At 42.2% G+C, this 23,119-nt stretch overlaps 1 protein-coding gene across 1 annotated transcript in view; it reads right to left on the reverse strand.

Moving 5' to 3' along the window:
• Nucleotides 1–23,119, reverse strand: part of PDZRN3 (PDZ domain containing ring finger 3) — a 129,580-nt gene that overhangs the window by 48,098 nt on the left and 58,363 nt on the right. The window lies entirely within an intron of this gene.

Here is a 23,119-nt window from a genome sequence, read left to right on the forward strand (position 1 = left end):
GAGCTGTGTTCTGGGACCGGTACAAAAGAAAGGAGTGGGAGGCAGAGATTGTGCAGGAGAACAAAAGCCCTTCAAATAACTCTTTTAGACACTTTTCACACTTTAATTGAATAAATTGTACAGAAAATCCTGTGTCTGTGGTATACAACTCCCCAGGTGCTCTCAGCTACCATATCCACAGCTGCTTATATTCAAACTAGGTAATTTAATACACTTTTATCTGTATATATTGTACAGTGTCTTTTAAGAGCAAATGGCTGTGAATTTTGACTTGGAACAAAGCAAACACCCTGTGAGGGGACACTGCCTCCCTCCTTGGATGCTGCTGTTCATCTCAGAGTATCTGAGTTATCGTTAAGAAAAGCCCTTTATGCTGATGCATGAAGTCTGTTTTCAACCACTGCGTAATGTCACTAACATGACATCCATGCACAAAAAAATGTATGGCTCATGGCAGTTGGCAAATCAGCTCCTGCCTGGTGCTCCCCAAGGGGAGGGATTCATGCATGAGGCTGCCAAAAGAAGGGTCATGATTCAGTTTGGCAGGGGCATAGCCTGGACACATTTTCCTTTAATTGCTCCTTGTCATGTGAGATGTGGTCCTGGGTGACACTGTGGCTAGAATAGTACAGAAAGTAAATGCTCACTATCTCATCCATGCCAGGATCTCTAAATGCTCTGTTTATTTTGCCAGTGATCATTAAAGAAAAAATAATTAGTGTTTCGTTTTCTCCCACCTTTTTCCTCCCCACACTTCTGAACCATGCAGGAGTCAACATAAAGAAATGCCAGTACAGGAAACTATTTGATCTGTAATCTTACACTCAAACTGCTTGTGCCTCACTTTGTAACTTCATCAGCACAGGGAAGAGAGGCTGAAGACACTTCTTAAGGGTCCCTGTAAAGCCTGATGGCCAGGGATGTCCTACAGCTCCTTCCCAGTGGGAAGTGCTGTAATTGTCAGCTCCACGTCCCTTCCCTGAGGAGCTGCTCTCTGGTGAAGGCAGGGAGAGAAATGTGAACAGGATTTTACAAATCTGGCATATGGCAGAGCAACTGCAGGGGCTGGAAGTGGCTCAGCAGCTACAAACTACAGGGAAGAACATCATTGTGGACATAATGAAACCCCTTCTGCACCTGGGCACCCTGCACCCCACGCTGGGTTTATTGGAGATGCAGTTTTGGAACTGGGGAGGAAGGAACTGCCTCTGCTCCAGAATGAATTTGCTGGAGATGAGGAACATTACAGGAAGGGATGGGAATGGTTTTTTTGTACTAACACATGACTGAGTTGCATTCCCTGGTAAGACATCGTGCCTCCAGGAGGCAATCCTATGGTTTGCATATTATTGCAGTCTTCTTACAGCCCCTTTAGTGGGCTCAGATCTCACAAAATGATATAAACTGGCCAGGAAAGACTGCAGAGATTCCACTGTCATCACCAAACCAGCGAGTACAGTGTTTGATGTGTCCCCTGACACAGGGCTGGGCTCTGCCAGGGAACGCCGGCCTGGCCTTGGGGCAGCTGGAGAAGCTCCAGCCCAGGGCAGAACTTGTGGCAGCAGCAGGAACTGAGGGTGGCTGAGGGACAGGACCCTTGGCAGAGCAGCAGGGCAGGCCAGCACAGGCAGAGCACGAGCAGTGACCCAAAAAGTCATCCAGAAGAGCCAGACCACCCTGCCTTTCCAGCTGATCCTTTACAGGCACCAGCAGAGAGGTCTTTGTCTCACTTGTCCCCAGTAAGCTCCTTGTGCAATTATCATTAAGAGTGTGTCAAGTGTTTGAAGGAATCGGCCATTTAATTGTATGAAAGCAAAGGTTTAACCACAAAAGCTGCCAGGCACTCCCACAATTATCATTTATCAGCCAAACAGAATGTCCTCGGGTTATGTATTCATCAAATGGTTATTGATTTAAGCTTTGGGCATTTTACAAGATTAAAAATTATTACTTGTGATTTAAATAGTGTTTAGAGGACAGAAATCAAATATAAACCAGTGTGTTTATGAAATGACAGGCTTTTATAAAATTGCACAACAGAGATATTGTAGAACAGGAGCCTCCTTCCAGTGCTTTGAAACTGAAGAATGGTCTCCATACACAATTAGCCAGGTATTAAAAATACAGTGGGCTCATTTTTCATGTCAAGAGTGCTCTTCCCTGTGACTCTATTGAGAATATTAGAGAATATCAGGTACTCTGAAAATCTCTGGAATTAATGTGAGAACACAGAAACATGAACAGCTCCTTCTGCCTCTTCCTCTTTTCTTGTTCTAACAGTCCAATTAGTGAGGAACACCTGAAAAATGACAAAACTCCTTTGGTGTTGATTTGAAATGCAGACAGCAGACATGGGTTGGGTGTTTGGAACTGGTGGAACTGGTGGCTGGTCACTCAGGAGAGGTGCTGGGAAATGATGAGGGAATTCCTGTCACCCAGAGCGGGGGCAGCTGATCCCACACACACACACACACGGTCAGCAGCTCACGGTCACACAGAAAAACTGAGATCCTTGGCAGGACAAAGCACTGGCAAGCTCTGTCCAGGATGGAGATCTAAATAAATTATCTTCTGAACTATGGAACAGCCTAATCTTACCCAAGGGATCATACCCTGAAGGTGGGGCTGGTCTTTGGGCTCAGTGAGGACATCTCGGGTGCTGAGGATGAGCCCCAGCAGCCCAGGGTGCCTCCAGCACCACCCCAGAGGGGCAGCCTGGGCACATTCCCTGTGGCCCAGCCCCTGTGGAAGCTCACTGAAGGCTGTGTTTATATACACAAAAGCTGTTTAATGTTTTCCCTTGGCCTTTGGAGGCTTGGCCTCTCCAAGTGTGGCATTTGTTTACAGGTGGAACGTGTTTTAAGTGAAGGGCATTTCTCACAGCAATTTGTCTGCGTCTGAAGAGCCCGGGGCAGGGGGTAGACATTTACTTAAAGAATCTTTAGACTACTTTAAGCAGGCCTTTGGGACCTCCCTAGTGACCAGACTATAACATGGCCTTCTGTAGCATTTCTCTGTGCTATTTCCTTTAATTGACTAACCTCAACTCTGGCTGTTCAAAATCACTTTAACCCAAACATGCCCCCGGTCTGAAGCGCCTAATGACCTTCCCCTGGCCCTAAACACATATGCTGAGACAATGCAAACATCATTTGGAAGATGAGTAAATTCAATAACCCAATTACCACTGCACCAAAATACCATTTATCAAAGGCTGGCCACAGCAGTTCAGATCTTTAGCTCTCTCTGTTTCGATGGGCCGGCATTTGGGTGAAAGTAACTAATCGATTTAGGAATGATTAAATAGAAATTTGTAACACTTGGCATTATTAAACCTTCAATCTTCATTACAACTGCTTAACAATTACATCATGGGCTGTGTAAAATACATTAACAGTAGCTGGAAACAATCTCCTCATAAATAAAGACAGCAAAGGTATTAGACTAGCATTCAATAGGAAGTCTGATAAAAATACATATATTGTGGCATCGTTAGTAGGTTGTATATTCTGAACTTTGGAGGTGCTTCAAGATTGAAAAATTTAAAAAGCCCAATGAGAATCCCCCAGCTGGTATCTAACATTGAGCTCATTTATTTTAAAAGGTCTAATTTAGTGGCAGAGCCAGCAGCCCAAGGGCTGGAGCTGAACAACAGGTCACCCTTCCATCCTCCTCAGACAGCAGAAACTTCTTTACAGCCAGCCCAAATCCCAGGTTCTCTCATGGCCTCCCCCTCTCATCCTTTGCCTGAAGTTCAGGAAGTTTCTAGGTCCACCTGCTTATTTAGATATGCAGGAGAGGGTTCCCTTTTCTTCTTTCAGTACCAAGATATTCAGTGTTTAATATAAATTTTAAATTTTTAAAATAATGTCCTTTAAAATAATTTTTTTTCTGAATTTTCCTACTATCTTTGTCAAAGCCTGACCTTCCCATGAACATCCAAACTGGGCAAACCATTCTACTAATTTTGGAAGCTTCACTTATTGCCAAAACAAATCACAGCACTCAAAAAAAAGTTACCCAGGCTAGCTCTGGATCACTAATCTAAAATATATGTTTATGTCCTAACACTTGGATGCTAATACAGCAGATCTCAAAGTGAAATATTTGTCTCATTGAAATTCAGTATTTACATTAACTTTTGTGTATACTGAATTAGCTCTGGACCAGCTCCTTCCATAATCTGGCAGATACATTATTCCTGTAAAATGTTTGGATTTAGGGTATTTCCAAAGAGTATTTAGAAAAATTTGAACAGTTAAAGTAAAGGTTGGTATGAATTGTCACTAAATGCATCTCAGGCATTAATGTGAAATACATAAAGCATTTTTCCCAGGCAGAGCAATGTGTGTTCCACGGATGTTTAGTGCACAACAGGGCTGTTATTACACTTCCCCAAATCTGATTTTGGGAAGTTCTGCTCCTCTTACCAGGCAGTTCTGATAATCAGCAGTGAAGTCACACATGTTAACTGTAACAATATTAACCCATGGATTGATTGTGGGCTGGGAACTGGGAAAGGTGCTTTATCTCCAGGCTGGCTCGATTTATCCCAGGTCAATGGCTGCTGAAATTTGTTCCAGCTGAGTGAGAGTCACTGTCCCATGGGAAGGGGCTGGGTGGGCCTGGATCAGGATCTGGGGAATCTCATTAAAATCCTACAGCAATCAGCATCCTTAAAACACAGCCAAGATGCTAAAAAATGAAGTATTAACCTATTGCTCCAAATCAACAGGCTTACAACTCGTATTGAAGTAATGGGAGAGGAAGTTTGTTTTGTTCCTGGCTCTCATATCCCACAGTGTTTCTGTAAAAACAGAGCTTGCCCTTAAAAGGCAAGGAAAGCTGATGACACTGATCCAGAGGGATGAAACACATTTCTACACCCACAACTTTAAAAGCCAAGTCCCAGAGTGTCTGAAGTCAACAGAAGGATTTCTGTAGACTTCAAACGCCTTCACATCAAGCTCTGGGGAGCACACGTGTCCCATGGGAACCTGAAGAAAGTATCAAAGAGACTGGAAGTTCAGATGCTTCCAGTTAAGTTTATTTTATGACCACACCATGCTGCATCAGAGATTATCTCTGTGACTGATATAAATGTGATTTGTGTAGGGCAGGGCTAACGTCACCAGTGCCCCAGCCCAGGCAGATCACGTCCCAGGGCTGGCATCTCAAACCCTGCTGTGACAGAGTCTGTTTTCATTATTTTTCTAAACAAGATCTTAACCAGGAAATGTAAAATATGCCTTAACTTTCGATAGCCTAATGAAGTGTATTTGCATTAACTCCCCAGGCTTGAATATAAATTTAGGATTCTGTTGGTGGTCTGAACTAATTCCCACATCACTGTCTGTAGTCCAGAGGTGTTGAATCCTGTCAATGCAAACAGGTATTTCTAGGTTAATTATCTAAGACTGATCCTGTATTCCATGTAAAAATAAACTATTTAGGTCATACACCTGTGCTTTGCATCCAGCTTTGTACATGAGGCTTGTATCTGAAGTTCTGAATCTTCATTTTGACCAAAATGTTTAGCAGATGTTACAAATCCAAGAATATCACGGCATCAGTAATTCAGGCATTGAAAACAGCCAGTGAGGAGCAGACAGCTCATTTTAAATGAAGATGGCAGAGCTGCTGCAGCCAGGACTGAAGAATTAAAGCTGAGCCCAGTCCCAAAGCCTGTAATAATGTGCATTATTTAACCTCTGACTGAAGGTTCTCTAACACCAAGTGGTGTCTACTTGGACTTTTCCTTCAGTCCCAGGATGTCTGAAGCTTGGACAGACAGCTGAGCTTGGTTAGGAGTGACAATGACTGGGCATCTTTTCAAGTGTTTAACTTTGCTGAGCTTTGTTTAGCTTTTGCAGACAGTTTTAAGAGCCGCTACTGACGTACATCCCGCCAAGCTCTGCGCTGCCAGAGCTGCGGGGTAATGCGCAGCAGATGGGGGAAATCCTGCACCCAGCATGGCCAGGGTGCTATCAGCTCACAGGACAAGGTCCTTCTTGCAAGAAAAACACTTTGAAATGGTTCCTAAAACAGCCACATGTCCCTCGTGGTGTGGTTGTAACGACCGACTGCTGGAGGGTGAAGCCCACAGTCTTGGGGATACTGGGAACAGTCAGAACTCAAACACAGTAAAGATGTTTGAGTTCAGCTCTCTACACTTCCCCCTGGTAGTTCTTCTGTTCTTGTTTATTTACAGAGAAATAAAGAGTATAATGGGGACCAGTAAAGCTAATCAAAAACATTTCAGCTGGGTGTGTTTGAGTTGGCAGCACAATAATAACTGTAATAATCTCACAACAACACTGGGTGTCTCACAGAGCGAACCCAGCCTTCACTCATAAATGTCCAAGTGTTTATGGAGGAGGATAAATCCATTCCCTGAGTTCACCAGCTGCTGCTGAGCAAGTTTTCCCCATTGTGTTGGAGATTTTCTGTAGGTGCTGCTGGGGAGCTGTGCCTCGACAGACACCTCAGTCACCCATGATGGGAGTTGTGCTGGCTGCAAACACTATCCAAGTGTCACCTGACTACCTGACACTGCTTTATTTGCTAAGAAACTACACACCCACTGGTGTCAGCCTGCTGTCTGGGAGATATTGGCACAGATAATCTGATTATGCTGTCATCAGGTGTCACCTCTGTGCTGAGCCTGCTCTGCTCTGCTGTGATTCTCTGGCTTGGATGGGGAGGAACGTGTGAGGATGCAGCAGGTGGTAGATAAAGGCACCCATGGACATGGGATACCCCAGTCAGTTCAACAGCAAAATTAACAAACTGATAAGAACAGGAGAGAATTCATGGTTTTTCCTTGAATTTCATCCTTTCCTGTTTCCCCCTTCTGAATGTGTAAGGTTGGCTCTCTAAAGAAACCACAGAGAAAAGGGCATCAGTCTCTGTGCCCATCTCATTCATTTGCTAGAGTATATATACTGATTGTTCTGACAGAACATAAAGCTCAAATGCACTCTTTAATTCATGCTTAAAGGTCTGAGGACTTCATCTAAAGTTGTAACTAAATGAAAAAAAATCCCAGCGTAACCAGGTGAAATTTTTTAAGAGCAATTTCAGTTCTCAACTGTCATTTTTGTGTTGGTATCTTTGGCATTCTCAAACAAACTCAAATTTCTAAAGCTGAATTACAAGCTATGAAAAATGCAGTTACTGATGAGGTACCAAACCAGCCATACTCATATTGGTGCGAGTGATACCATTCCAACACAATAATCAAATGAGTTTCTCATAAATTCTCCTGTAATCCAATAAAGCAACAGCCTTTGTTATACAACCTTTATCAATCTCAATCTGTAATATTTACATACATATCACAGGGTATGAAAGGGACCTGGAACAACTGACAAGCAAACTGAGATAAATGACAAATAACCATCATTATGGCAAAGAAAAGCAAAATGCAGCATTATGTAGAAACTTTATCAAGTAATTAATGATCTATCTGGGAATAATTATATGTGACTCACCACTCCCATTTTCTTAAATGAATTTAAAAGCTATTAAATATCCTCTCAACAATAACCAGCATGTGAGACACAGCTTTGCCTCTTTTGTCCACAAAATTTTATCTTAATCAGGGAAGATGGAGAGTCTTGAGGAAGAGTGGGTGAGCGGATACAGCTGTCAGGGAGTGAGGGATGTGTGTGCATGTGAGGACAAGGCTGGATAATGGATGGAGCTACAGAACCTTGGGTTTTATCGGTGGGATAAACGGGATGGACGGGACGAACTCATGGATTGCATCTTTTTATGGCTGGTACAAGATGGGCCCAGTGAAGGCCTGTCACATATATTGGTATTTCTGCAAAGCCAGGCTGGGAGCAGGGTGTTCCCTGAGCAGGGATCCCAGAGAGCAGAAAGGTCTCTTTTCAGAGAGGGGTTTAAGATGCTTTAAGATGTTTCATGCACTAATAGTGCGTGAAATGTCCCCTAAAAGTCTCAGTGTCACACTGTGGAGACTTCTTGTTTGGAGAATAAACTCAGGTGATGATGAGTGCAACCATGGGGACCTCGAGTGGGGGGAATCAAACCCAGTGAGGGTCATGAGCTCAGCAGGAGAGACAAAAACTATATTTTCAGTCCTTTTCCTGTGCAAAAGGTGGAGGTGTTGCTCCAGGCTGTGGACAGCGTGGGTTTGAGGACAGCACTGCACAGAGGTCTCTTACCAAGTATCCTAAAGACTCTGAGATTATTAGGAAAGTTATTTGCTGCACTATTTTGAAAATAAAGCAATTCAACTGCTTTTTTTAGAGAAAGGAATGGAAGGAACCTCCCCACCAGACTGAACTGCTCAGGGTGGGTGACTCGAGTTTTGCTTTTGCAGCTTGGTTAGGTAGAAGGGAAGTGCTGAAATGCTTGGAGTGGTGATGGTTTTGTGAAAAAAAGAGAATTTAGGGCTCCTGGAGATTTTCAAATGGAACCAAATAATGAACCATTTCTACTGGAGCAAATTTTGCACCAAGTCCTGTGTCGGTTTTTCTTCTTCATCATGTTTCAGGATGAGATTATCTTGCCTTTATTTTAAGATTTTATCCCATTTTTCTACCTAGACTGCAATCTTTCTGGGCAAGGTCTGTGTTGATAAAGGTATGCATGAAAAAGTCAGTGCTTCAGCTGCATTTTCTCCTCATGCACAAAGAATGCAGCAGAACTCACATGCACAGACACCAAAGTTTTGTTCCTCATGGAACAAAACTCCCTCTTACAGTATGCAGCTGTTTCAGTTCATGATTACAGCTGGGTTTTCTTCTAAAGCTAAAATTTGCTTAAAAATTGTACAGAAATTTCACTTATGAGTCTACTTTAATGCATTTCACATACAAGTTAAATATCCCAGGAAAAAAAAAAATCATCAAAACATCAGCAACCTTTAAATCCTATTTCAAAAGACACAGTCTTTGCCATTAAATCTTTTTCTTTTCACCAACAAAACTATATTATGCAAACTTGGTAAGTATATGAGATAGTTTATTGTCATTATTGGTGTTCTGTATGAGTGCTAACGACCTTGCATAAAGCAGACATAAATTATTTTCACATATCATCCCTCGAGTAGCTTTATGGAAATGCACAGAGTGATTGTGTACCGAGCTCTTCAATTAAATGCCAGAGAAAAAGTGACTTTGGTATGGTTTTGCCATTTGATTTCATGGGATGATCCCATTCCCCAAAGTGACAGTAACCTACTTTTATGCTAAAGGGCAGTGGTTTGAAGGACCATATCAAAAATCTGTGCCTGTTGTAGCTAGCATTTAATTTCAACTCAATTAAATTGCAATCTGACTGGGGAGATACATATTTTAAATATTCAAATGCAAGTATTCAAAGACAATATTTTCATCTGAAAGGAAGAAAAACTGATACTTCTTGAGCAAAATTTTAAATTCTGTATCAAACTACAGGCCACATTCACACTGGACTTTTCACAGCACATAGGATGTGTATGAGATGTGCAGGAAATGTTTAAAAACATGAGTTGGTTTGATGTGGACAAACTGCCAGGAATGTGGTACACACACACCAGTGTTCATAATGAGGGAAAGGCAGTTTTACACAGGCACTCCATAGGCTACAATTAAAACAGATAGATAAAATAGATATATCTATAAATGTGTCTGTGGAGGGATCAGGTTTTGTTGCAACTTTTGGGTCCAGATGTGAATTTTGGAGCTGGAGCATTCCCAGCTGGCTTTGAGCATTTGCTGTCCTCTCACTTGAGTGCTTGATTTAAAACTGGCTTCAACAGCACACCTGATGTTCCCAGAGAAGCCTTCTGGAACCAACATGCTGTGCTTAAAGGATTCTCAAACAACTCCATGAAATGCAACACAATGGAGGAACATGTGTGTATCCTGTTTGTGTAACTTCAGCTTCCCCAGGTGCTCCTGGATAAAATTCTCTCATCTTCAGCAGTTTCTCACAAAAAAAACCAACACAACAAACTCAAATCAACCCCCTCCAGATATTCTACACTGAGTAGTAAATATGTAACAACTGGATATATATTATTTCAATTGTTTTATAGCTCAGGATCAACAAGAAACGTGAGAAAATAGTTGCATTTCTGGTTTGCAACACATTTTTTTTTGTTCACTAGGCAACATATCCTGGCATCTCCTCACAGGAAAGTTAGTTTTGCTTAAAGAACTCCTCTTTTGTCCTCTTAGTTTGAAGGAGAGCAGCCTTCCTCTGGGAAATAACACCTGAGCTGACAGAAAGGATTGTGCAAGCAGCTTGTGAGCTTCACTAGCTCAAGCTGCTGCTTGTGACAACCTGGAATTAAAGCCAGTGCTCCTCTTGGCCTGGGAATTGGTGCATGGATGGGCTCCAAGCAGGGCAGTGCTTTGCTCAAAGCCCATTTCCCAGAGATAGCCGAGCTCCAGCAGACAGACACACCGTGTGGGGCTTGGAGCAATTCCCCAACCCCGCCAACCTCAGCCAAGCTTTCCACTCCAGCCTGACACAATGGCTCACTGTGTTCCCCATGCCAGCTCCCACCAGCCAAGAAATGCACACTGAATTGCATCATAAGGAAAATAAAACCGGGATTATTTAATTTGACATCGATTTCTCCTGAATTGGTAGCTTAGCTATTGCACAGTGCAGTGACTGAGCACCTCCTCCAAGCCTGGGCTTTTTCTGTGTGTAAGGAATAAAATCACAGGCTTGGAAAAGTTTCCCCCTTTCTTGTTGCCCAGCACATAGGGAAAATATGGGGAATTGTTATCTTTGGCCTCCGTATGACGCTATGAAAGCGATGCATATAAAATACGTGTTGACAGAAAGCTGAAGTGCCCTGCTCTTTTCTTTTTGATCATCTCCACTTTAAATAGCTTCGACTCTATGTAATTCTTCCTTTCCATCTAATTTGCGGGTTGAAGAAGTGAGAACAACTGTTTCCAAAGATAAACTCAAGGAATTGAAATTATATTTTTCTTTAGTTCCTTGCTCCTATGCTGGTAAATTAATTCATAAATGGAAATATTAATACTTATGATGAAAATACATCCTATAATTGCCCTGCTTAATAGATAAAGAACCATGAGAAAGACAAAGCAAGAAAAATGAATTAAAGAAAATTAGTGTTTTCATTTTGGGCACGAAGTTTTGAGTTGCAAATGAAGATAAGAAAATGAACCACATTTCCTGTTTATGTTGCCGAGATTCTCATTAAGGTGTCTCCTCTTTGACCTATGTTGTTATGAGAAAGGAGCTAAGGCAAGCAAGCTTATCCTAATGAGAGGCAAGAATATCCCTGCTTTTTCACAATTAGAATAAATGTACTGGGGAGCCAGATGGGGCCTTTAAAATTTTCCACAATTATATGCCTGCTGCAGATAATGGCAAAGACCTCACTGGGTATGTTAAGGCAACACTTAAATGAACAGATTAGCAAATTTTTGGGTTTTAGCATTTTCCCTCCTTTTGTTGTGTTTTGATGTTTGGTGAGTTCTGGGGAAGAGAGAAGAAGGGGAGAAAGAGGTGATTTACTGGAATGTTTTCATTTCAAATTATAAATTTCATACAACATAACTAGAAACAGTTTTTTACTCGATAAAAGGCGAGCTGAATGAATTACTAAAAAAAAAAGGGAAAGTCTATGGTGGCTTTCATAAGCATCAAATATTTCTGTCATTTTTATCTGACTAAAACACCAGTGTCCTTGATACTTTCACAACCTTGGATGTTGCTTCTCTGCTCATAATCCTCCTGCTTTCCTCACGTGTCCCATGTCCCTGCCTCTGCCACAGCAACTCCTCCCAACCACATCATTCCTGGGTTTCACATCTTTCTACTGAGAGCCTTTTGCCTGCCTTCCTGCAGGTTTAAGAATGCCCTTCTTTCTTCAGAATACACTTTTCCTGGTTTGGTTTAGTTGTGTTTCTAAACATTCTGGGACAGAGTGACAACAGGAGTCAGAGATGCTCAAACGCACGGTTGTGGTTCAGTGGCTTCAGAGGGATCTGTGCATGAGATATTGGTCATCTCCAAAAATCAGCCCCCCTCATGACAGCCACAACTGGATGTTACCAATGAAGTGACCAGAGAGACTGACTGAGTATTGTTTAATTGTTTAAATTATTTTTTAATAATTATTTTTAGCTGTTTAGTGTGGTTCAAACATTTATTTCCAAACGCTTCACTTGCCCTTTTCTTGGAAAGCTCCTGGCAAGAACAGAAATGTATCTGAGTGAGTTTGGATGAGTATGAGGAGGAGAAAACTCCACACTAAGAGTCTGTCTCTGTACAAATACAGTGGAAACTACTGAAAAGCTGCTCCAAAATTTAAACCCAGTTGTGCTTCACTTGATTTAAATCTGAAGACAATCAGGAAGCAAATAACCAATACCCACCTTAAACCTCCCTGTGGTTTGGACCATGGGTTTATTTAACTACACTGACTGCTGAAAACAGTCATTCAGGAAAGCAAATTTTGGCACCATAAACAAAGTCCAATTATTTCATCTTTACCATGGCACTCAACAAAATTACCAATAAATAAAACAACTGGCAAGGCTTTAAGATCCATGAGAGTATCCAGCAGTGCAACAAAAAAAAACCCAATCCAGTTACAACTGCTATAAAGTGGGTAATAGACACAGTGGGCCCAATTTTCCCAACTTTACAATAATTTGAAAAGCCCTGCAGAGCTCTTTTCACTTGTTCATCTTATTTCCTTCACTGGGGCTCATAATTAATTTAAACCGTGCAATTCATGAACAGTTGTTCCATTGTATTGTCAACTTTGTAGAGTTTAAAATTTGTAGGAGCACTTATTGGAAATAATGATGGAAACCCAGAAATTGTGGTTGCATCCACCTTGGCTGCTTGCACTGAATTTGCATTGCTCGAGGTCTGTCTGCACTGGGGAATTCAGCCATGGCTGGGGCAGTTCTCCACCAGCTTTTTTACTTCTGGGGCAGGATGAGCACAGAGCACAGCTGGAGCTCAGCCTCTGGATGCTCAGGATGGTAAATTAGCTCACAGAAATTGCCTTTCTGGCAAACTACCCTGTACCAACCAAATTCTGGCCAAAAATGGCATGAAAGCACGCTGACTTTCCATGAAGTACTGCAAAGAAATGAGCGCAATCAAAGGATCACAGAATGTCCTGAATTGAAGGGATCCTAAAGATTGTCCTGTTCCAACTTCTCTTCCATGGGTAGGGACACCTTTCATTATCCCAGGTTGCTCCAAACCCATCCAACCTGGCCTTGGATGCTTCCAGGGATGGGGCAGCTTCTCCAGGCAGCCTGTGTCAGCACCTCATCAGCCTCACAAGAAGAAATTTTTTTCTAAAATCGAATCTAACCCTGCCCTCTGTCAGTTTCAAACCGTTCCCCTTGTTCTGCCATTCCAGACTCTTGTCCATAATCTCTCTCCATGTTTCTTGAGGCTCCCTTCAGGCACTGGGAAGGGCAATTAGGTGACCTCCAAGCTGCTCCAGGCTGAATCAAACTGAAACAGCCATAGCCCCTTTTGCCTGCACCCCGTCCTGTGACACAGATTGTGTCAGCTTCACCCAAAATTGGCACAGAAAGAGGTTTTTTCCTTCCCCTGCAAAGGGTGCACTCAGGCACAGTTTCCCGTGGTGGGCCTGAATGTGGAGAAGATCTGTTTGCACAAAGTCCACAGCAATCACTCAACAAACGTCTGAACTTCTGAAGGATGGGTGTGATCCGAAGGAGCTGCAAAGATTCCAGCCTGTCACAGCCCTGAGCAGGGCAGGCTGTCAGCCCCTCTCAGGGAAACTGGGCTGGATGGGAGCTTATAGACAAGAGGTTATTGACAGTCAGCTGATGAATGGTAACTCATTAAGCCGTGGGAATATTATTGCTTGCAATGCTCTGTCCATACAGGTAATCAATTTTGTAAGTGAATGAAACTGCATTAGGGTCACTTTAATTTCCAATGAGAATGTCGACACAAGCACTTAGTGAAGTTTGACTAATCTATTTAAAACAAACTTAGATTTGTTTCTCTCAGTAGCTGTATGTAGGCAAGTCTTGGACAGGATCAACACAGCTACTTCAGGATTAACATGCCAAGGAATTCTGCCATTTCTCATTTCTCAAAGCGTATTTCACCTCAACATCTTCCAGATACAGCTTCAAGAACCTGCCCTTCAGGCTGATGTTGCAGATTTATTTCAAATCCAAAGGGACAGCAGACTTACTTTGTCTTCATGGTAAAAGTTTTCATTTTTTCATTATAGGGCTAGGTGGAAATGTCAAGAAAGTGAAATTAAAAGAGAAAAGAAAAAGAAGAAGAGGGTTTAATAAAGACCAATAGTTGTCTTATCAAAACATCCACAGGAAACGTGGGAAAAGAAAACATTAGCATAGCATGCCACACAGAAGAAATCTCACACTGAGCCCAGAGAATTGAAAAGGCAGCCTCATCTTCTTCAAGCTGATGGGAATTTGGCCACTAACTTACAGGAGACAGGTTGACACCCACACTGTCTAAGGGGATGATTTCCTGCTGGAGCACACCGTGGCAGCCACCCCAGAAAAACAGCAGCACCACGACAGATGCTGACTCAGTCCAAAACCTGTTCTTAGCTCAGGGACTGAGTTTTTGGCATGGCTTTGTATCTGCTCTTGTTTTGTGTGCTACAGCCTCATGTGGGGATGGCACAAAGCTCAGGGAGAGAATCTTCTAACAAACATGACATGGAGATCACAGGATCCCAGAATAGCCAGGACATTGACCAGCAACAGGATGACTGGAAGCAAATGCTAAAGGAAATCAAGTTTTATTTCCTGCCCTGAAATATGCAGAACAAAATCAAGTGATTAAACTTTATTTCATCCCATGAAAAGGTAAAATTTTTGAAATGCATCTCCTGTGTTCAAAATATTTTGTATACAAAAGCAATCACTTTTCTTCATCTAGTTCCTCTCTATGGAAGCAACTTTTGCCACTACTCAGAACTGGATGTTCTGGTAGGCAGAAAACCTGGTCAGGGATTAAAAAGACCTTTATTGTGCTGACTGCTTAGGGAGCCTAAAACATGATATGGCCACTGTCCTTTTTCTGACTTATGCCTCAAGTTACCTGTCCTGTTGGTTTAACATGGATTTGTCTAACAAAAGTGTCACACTATTCTAAATACTAACCAGCCTCCAAGGAGTAATTACAGCAACAAAAGAAGCAATCACCTGAACACAACTGGATATCTGTTATCTCTCACTGGTCACCCCAATGGCCCAAATAAACCACAGCAAAGGCCCTGATTAGTTCTGAGCACTGATGGTTCAGCTCACAATAAAGCCTTTAACCCTCAAAAATAGACTTGGTGCACCACACTGAAGAATTCTTCGTAATTGTTGAGGAAATTCATGTACCCAGGAATAGCTGAGTACAAAAGCTCAGAGTTTTGAAGAGAGAGGGCCAGGAGGTGAAGGAGGGTGAACCTCTTCTGTCCACTGGGATTGTCAACCATGTACAAAGAGTATTCAAATGATCTCATTAGTCAACAATCCTACTTCCAAAAATCCTTTCAGATGCCCATGGAAAGACAATTCCTGTTAGCCTGGCATAATTTCCATCTGATACTTTTTTTCCTTAAAAAGAACAGTGAACATTTGGCTGCAAACTTTTCATGCTTATCTGGGAGTAAATACTATAAACCTGGGGCTCAGCAATGTTTTTTTACTTCTATTAATGTTTCTTTTGAGTATTACTCACATGAGAAAAGATATCTAATTCTGGAAAATAGCCACAATATATTTCATACTGTGCAGGAAATCAGCTTGCACCTAACCCAACACAGGCATGAGAGGGAGTCAGATATTATGGAAGGAAAAAAAAATAATTGCTTTTAAAGTACTCCAGCTCCATTCCTTTCTTGCTGTTTTGGATGCTTAAGAGCCATCCATCTCTGCATGTCTGCAGGCAGAGCTCATCCCTTTCCCAGGGAAGCCAATGGCATTGATTAGGAGGAGAACTGCCTAGTTAGCCACCTATCCATTCTGGAGAAGGGAGAGACCTGCCCATGTGTTACATCCCAATCCCAGCCTTACAAACAGGCCCTGCTTTGCCTGGAATTGATGGTTACAGACACATCGATCCCATGGCAGAAAGGTCACACTCCCCAAAGCCAGACACATAAAAGAGAAAAATGGAGATGAAAAGCCTTCACTCTTCCAAGTGAGTGCTCTGTCTGCTGCTCAGCATCTCTCCAGAATTCTGTCTGCATCTGGGATGGGGAGCTCAGATCTGCAAATTCCCAGTTTACAGCAGCCCAGTCTGAACACCCCAACCTTTACAAGGCTCACTGTGATTACAACAAAGCCATGTGTTAATCACAAAGAATGTCACCTTCATGTTAAAACCATCCAGACAGTTTTCAGTGGATGTGGTTCAGCAGGGTCCTCTGAGGCTGAAGTGTTCCTGTGGTATTATCATTGTTTTATACTGAATGAGGAGAGAAACTAATTCACTGTCCTTTTGTACTGGGGATAGAATAATGCATGTGATTTTCCACTTTGAAAAGATATTTAATAATCCTATTTAATGTTGAGTTAAACATTTCATTGTTTGCCATGACTAATCCACAGATTTGAAGGGAAAATTCCACTTTAAAGTGTAATGGAGCTTCTCTGCTCCTTCACTTTTGAATTAGTACTAACACAATTTTAAAAATAAGTACCAATTTGTGGAGATATTTTGCAGCACATGTCCTAACACACTTATCCTAAGTGCAGTTTAATAGAGGGTGCTTTGGATAACAAATGCAAATTCGGTCAGACTGGTAAAACCAGTGCAATCTTCACACAGAGAAACCTTCTAATTAAATGAATAAACTTATTCTGAAAGATGTTCAATGAAGGATACAGAATAGGATTATTCTACTCCATCAAGCACCCTTTTGATGTTTAATGAAACTACAACACCAGGTAAATTATGGGTTTGTGTTCACTGCACACTTTTTAATGAGATTATAAAGAAAAATCCAATATATTACAAGTGGGTTAAATATATTTTTATATCTCTGTCTGGAGAGGTAACCTCCAGAATGATCATTTAGAAATATGCAGCTGACTACTGGAAAATATTGAAAGGAACACACTGTTATTAAAACACAGAAACCACAGAACTGTTGCTATTTTCAATCTGTCATGGCCAGTGAATACAATATAAAAATATGTAAATATTTATCGGTGCACAGTAATGACCTATAATAACAAATCCCATTACAGTATTTTTAAAGAAGTACAGCTGCCGCAGCCATTTTTGATATGTCCATATTTTTTTATTTTTATTTTTTTTAACACTGTAGGTGTCAGGATTAAGAGGAAAGAGGCACTGAAGCCTCAGGGGCCACGAGGCATGTGCCACGCTGCACGGGGTTACAGCCCTGTTAACATTTCTAAGGAAATGAGCCTTATTATTCAAATACTTCAATTACATGAGCTCTCTGCCAATTTGAAGCAGTTGAAAATGTCACACCTCAGCAGAAGAGGGTGATGCTGGTACCAAATGGTTTCTGTAGAACCAGCCCTGCTGCTTGCTGACAGCAGTGATCAGGGGAACACAGGCAGGCTGTGGCAGCTCCCACCTGGAATTACCTATGGCACCAAGGCATGGATGCTCTGCTGTGTCTTCCCCTGCTCACCAGAGCAGCTCCCAGGCCACCCAAACCCACTGAGCTGCCTTAGAGAGCTTTGCTACCATCACCACCTTCTCTTGAGCAAAAGTTACACCAGTTACAGCCACTGTTGTCCAAAGTGGGTCAGCACCCACCTCAGCTTTAAACCAAAGGGAAACATTTCATCACCCCTCATTCTGCCCAGAGGAGGAGCCCTGCCCAGGCAGCGTGAGTGGGAGCAGGACCCATTTATCTGGCACCTCCTGCACGCCAGGCACTCTGCCCGCCAGACAAAGCCTCTAAATCCTGGCCAAATGGCTAAATCACTCCTCCTCTGCTTGTCAGTGCTGGCTTTTCAGGAAAGACAAGTTGTCTGGGGAAGGCTGGATGCACATCTCAGCAGTCTGAAGTGGACACAAACTAATTGGAAGCTCCAGTGCAGATGAAGTACCGTCAGCCCTGCTCTGCCAGCCGGGCAGCAGCTCCTGGGTGCTCTGCACCAGCAATCAAAGCAGGGCCAGATGAAAAAGAAGCATTTGAACACCACAGAATTAATCTTGCAGTTTCTCCTGAGATTATAGTGTTTGATGGCTCCAGTGCATCACAAGTTCCTGGGAGTTGTGACTGGAGACAGACAAACGCACATTCTCAGGCACAGATTTCTGAAATTTGGAGAAAATTTAAGCTTGCTTGCTTCTAAATCCTCCATAGCTAAACCCAACATTTGTCTGAAAGCCAGGTAGCATAAACTGAGTTCCTGTATTCAGCAGTTACAATTTTGATAAAGCTTTTTCCTTTACTCAGAGACTTTGAGTCGTTGATGACACCAGTTCCAATGCTAAAAGCATCTTCATAAAATGAAACTTGTACCTCAGGGAAAAGACTAAGACTCTTTTTCACCAAATCAACAGGAAAAAGCCAGGTTACCAGGCTTGGAAATACTGGGAAAATTTTTTTTTCCTAAAAATAATAATGATATGTTTCAGCCTCATTCACTGCTCACCCTATGGACTTGGCTGCTGTCTCTGAAGGAGACCCTGCACAAAACAGGTCTTGAGCCTTAGCTCATGTAAAGTACAAAGGAACATGAAACACTGGAATAATGTCAGAAAACACTAAACTGCAAGTAGTTTTAATGTTAATAATGAAATGGAAGCCCCTCACTTTGACTCCTTGTTCAGAGCTGATTCAGAGCTGCTGAGTTTTGGTAGGCTTTGGTTGAGGTGTTAACACCTGTGAAGGGCAGGAGACTGAGGAGGTGCTCAGTGTTTTGTTGGTGGGGCTGGACTCACACACAGACAGACAGACACACAGACATACTTCTGCTGGTCTGGTGACACCTTTGGCTCTCCTGTCACCCTCAGCTGTGGCTGTTTCACCCCAGCTGGTGGCTGTGTGTCCCTGCCAGGGCAGAGCAGAGCCTGTCCATCCCTCAGCCTGGCTCTCCTGTCCCCCACACCGCCCTCAGCACTGCTGCCAGCTCCAACCCCGGGCTCTGAACTGGGCCACCCCAAGTGCTGACACATGTCCCATTCTGTCACCCTCTCCAGAGGACGCTGATGCTGGCAGGCAGAGAAGCATTAGGTGAACAGCTGGAGGTGCTCATGTCTCAGGCCACCGCAGCTGAACCTGCCAAAGCCCATCAGTCAGAGCACACAGCTCACACACGCAGCACCTGAGCATCACCAAATTGCTACTTTAAACACAATGCATTAGCCTGGATGAGATCGATTAAAGAAGAATGCAAGTAACAACCAGAACATCTGAGTGCTTCAATAAAAACCACACTGTTAACACAATTTAGGGAAAATACAGGATGCCTAAACTTTGCACGTAATTTAATAATACTCCTCAGGATAAAAAAGAAAAAAGAAAAAGATGTTATCTGCTCTCTTGATAAATGCTTCAAACTTACAGAGATCTGATCTTCATCTGGTTTAACTCAGAGTGACTTCACTTAAAGTCAGAGGAGCCATGAAAGTCAACAGCAGATGAAGAGCTGGCCCCAGTTTGCTGTTCACTAATCTTCAGGGAAATAGTAAGATTATGGACAGAATACTTTCTTTCTCCAAGATAAGGAAATATAATATCCCTTGAATACCTCTTATCTAGCCTCCAATTCAATCTGGAAAATCTTTCCTCTTTTCCAAGCTTTCTGTAGAATTTCTGTTCCCAAGCACAGCCTTCCAAGTTTATTGGCATTTTTAATGTGTTAAAGCTGTCGCTCCATTTTTGGCCACAGCTCTTTCTTTTCCTGAGTCCTGTCAAAAAACTAAAAACCTGTTCTTTTCCTGCTCCTTCCACTCTTCAGAGAAGTTTCTTCCATTTTTTGTGGACGGAAATATTTGCTCCAGTTACAATCCCCTTGAGGCTCTCCAGGTTCTGAGCTCCTCAGTGCAGTGTGTGGGACAGGGCAAAGCAGTGTGTGTGAGCTGAGATCTCAGCACTGTTTGCTCCGTGGCGATTCTCATCACCACCACAACTCATTTATGGTAGAAAAGCAAACTGGACTGCAGATAAATCCAGGAACTGAGCGCGTCCTTCCAGTGTTCCTGGGGCTGTGGTGCCATCTAGTGAGTTACTTACAATCCTCTGCGTGTCCATCTTTGCACAAAAACCAAATTTATTTTAAAATATAATACTGTATAAATATACTGCTATCTTCTGGCAGAATTCCACAAACAGAGTAATCAAATCAAATGAAATTTTTACCCAAACAGTGCCCTGAAGCATTGCATTCCCAAGGCACTGGGGTTGCACGTGATTTAACGTTCCACTGAAAGTATAAAACTTGAATCTTTGATAAAGTCATTCCAAGCAGAAACAAAGGTGCTTTAGTTAGTGGTACCCAGCCTGTAGACTAAACACATCACTTGTACAGTCGATCTTAAAAAGCTGTTTACACTATTTGCCACACTGGCAAAAGGATGTGTGAGGGCCTGTTATCTGCCTCGAGTATTTTCTTGAAATCCAAAGTCCTGCAGAGCTTCTTTGAGCAGATGCTCAAAACCACCAAGAAAAGTGGCTCAGTTTGAAGCCAACAGCTTCAAAGCAGAAATTTTCCATTTAACCCTTGCTGTCCCTCCAGGTGGGACACAGGATCTTTTTCTCTAGGTCTTCATTTCCTTCAGGTGAGCTCACTTTGAGCCACAACTGGGGCCTGTGGACCCAAAACACCCCCATGAGAGCCCCAAAGAGTTTTTAATGTTACCCTGCAGCCACTGAGCACCCTCAGAGCCCAGCAGCTCCGTGTCCAGCTCCTGGCCAGCCCAAACTCTCTGCACTGCACAGAAATGTGAAAACTGTGTCCACCTGGTTTGAGCCTGGACATCATCAGCCTCCAGCTCAAACAGGTCAGAGGAGCCAGTGAAATCACACAGGCACTGCTCAAAGCTCTATCATTGTGTCATCTTTGTCTTAAAACTCCCGTAAAAAATACCACACGATCAAAAGCGCTTTGTCTCAAGTGTTTCCATCTCACCTCTACTATTGCTGCTCTTTATGACACTGTAAAAACCAGTCCAGACCTACAAACCAGCTCTCCTGTGTGATGGCTGTGACAGCTGGAGACAGCTTCTCCCCAAGAGACTGCAAATCACAGATCTGATCCAAAATCTGTTAATGAACATCTCCTCACCCATCTCAGAGGGGTCTGGAGCAGGCCTAACACCAAAGATGTTGTCTATTAAGTTAAATTCTGATATTTTGGAACTGTTGGCATAGTTCATATTTCAGTTTCCACTGTCTGCAAACAGATGAATTTAATATTTTACAACAGCTTTACGTAGATTGGAAATCTGATTGAAGTTATTCCTATTGCTGCTTTACTTCATTGAAGGAAATTTGTATGAAATTGTTGGTTGTATTTATGTGTCCACATTTGTTGCTACTTCAGTCTGTCTGAAGTAGCTGCAATCTCCAATACTTCATTCTCACCATTAATTAAAACTTTTCCAAGCTTAACACACCCAGGAATGAGGATTGGGGATCAAGTGTTGTGTAACAGATGAACTCATATAAAATCTAAATGTGATTTAATTAGTTGATAATGGATCATTAATTACAAAGCTAGTGAAATGAAACACATTGTTGTGGAAACACATAATGGAACTATTGAGAAAGAATAGATTTGTTTTTACTAAGTACTTGTCTGCTAAGAAAACCACCTGTGCAAATAACCAGCTCAAATCGGATGACAAGCAAGTTTTTTTTATTGCTCAAGAAAGATTTGGGTTTCCATGACAACGCACCCGGGTCAAAATAGCAAATTATATATTTTTCTGCAATAAACATCTCATTTACTCTAAAAGGTTTAACATGCAGGTTTATAATGTGTCTAAAATATATTTATTAGCTAGCAGTTATTTAATACAGCAGCTTCTGCCCAGAAATGGCTGTCCAGTGACTGGGGATTCAGCTCCAAGTGTATGGGATCTATCCTAAGCCTTCTGGCATTTTAAACAAATGCTGTAATGCTGCTTGGCTCATAGTAACCTACTGTGAGCTCTGGGGAGAACTAAGCAAACAGTTTAAATGTTATACAAAAAGTTTTATTTAATTGAATTCAAGCATTTATGAAATTATATTAAATTAGGTCATATTCATTGGTTATCCAGTATTTAACGTTTTCACCAGTAATTGCCTATCCATCTAATTTAAAATTTAATAACATTATTTAAGAAAAAGGTTTTCTTGATCTGAGGGCAAATCTACTTTATTTATAGGCCCTTTCTGAGCCGGAGAATGGAAAGTACAAATGTGTTACTCATTAAGGCCCACGTTGTTACGTGGCTGCATGACTGAATCACCACTTCCCCAGGGTGCCTGCACCAAAAACTGCTGCAGTCAGCACAAGGAGGAAAAGAGGTGTTCCCATTCCTGAATCGAAAAAATGAGGAGTAAATCTCCCCAGGAATGAGGGGTTCCATCCACCAGAGCTGCCTGCAAGTGGCTCTGAACTCAAACCCTGATGGAATTCCACCTCAGCCAGGGAAACAAAAAGCAGAGGACAGGCCACAGGCTGGGGGCCACCTCTGCTTTAGGTGTGACACTGCAATTCCTGATTGCAGTATGAATCTCTTTGATGGATGCATGACAATGCAAACATTCATTTTTCTACTAAGGAATTTGAAGCCAGCATACAGGAAAACTACAATTAGTAAAAAACAACCCCTTTCAATGATAAGTAAGAGTGTCTAAATTGTTTAATCTTTATATATTTGCACTTATTTAATAGAGTTATCAAACTATTACCAACCAATGGGAAAAGGAGATGTCACGAAAAGTGCCTGTGGTCCACCAGAATATATTTTTAAATACTCTTTTCCTCCCACCCTTTCTTGACACTGTTGAAGTGTACCTGGCAGGAATCCTCTGAATGAGCCTGACTCAAGGCAAGGCTGGAAACTCTGTTATATGAAATCCTCTCCTCCTCAGAATACTCCACATCCCACAGGGAGGAGGAGGAGGAGCCTCCTCAGTGTCCAGCAAATGTTT

Source organism: Parus major, chromosome 12, assembly GCF_001522545.3.
Source record: "Parus major isolate Abel chromosome 12, Parus_major1.1, whole genome shotgun sequence".
Taxonomy (NCBI): domain Eukaryota; kingdom Metazoa; phylum Chordata; class Aves; order Passeriformes; family Paridae; genus Parus; species Parus major.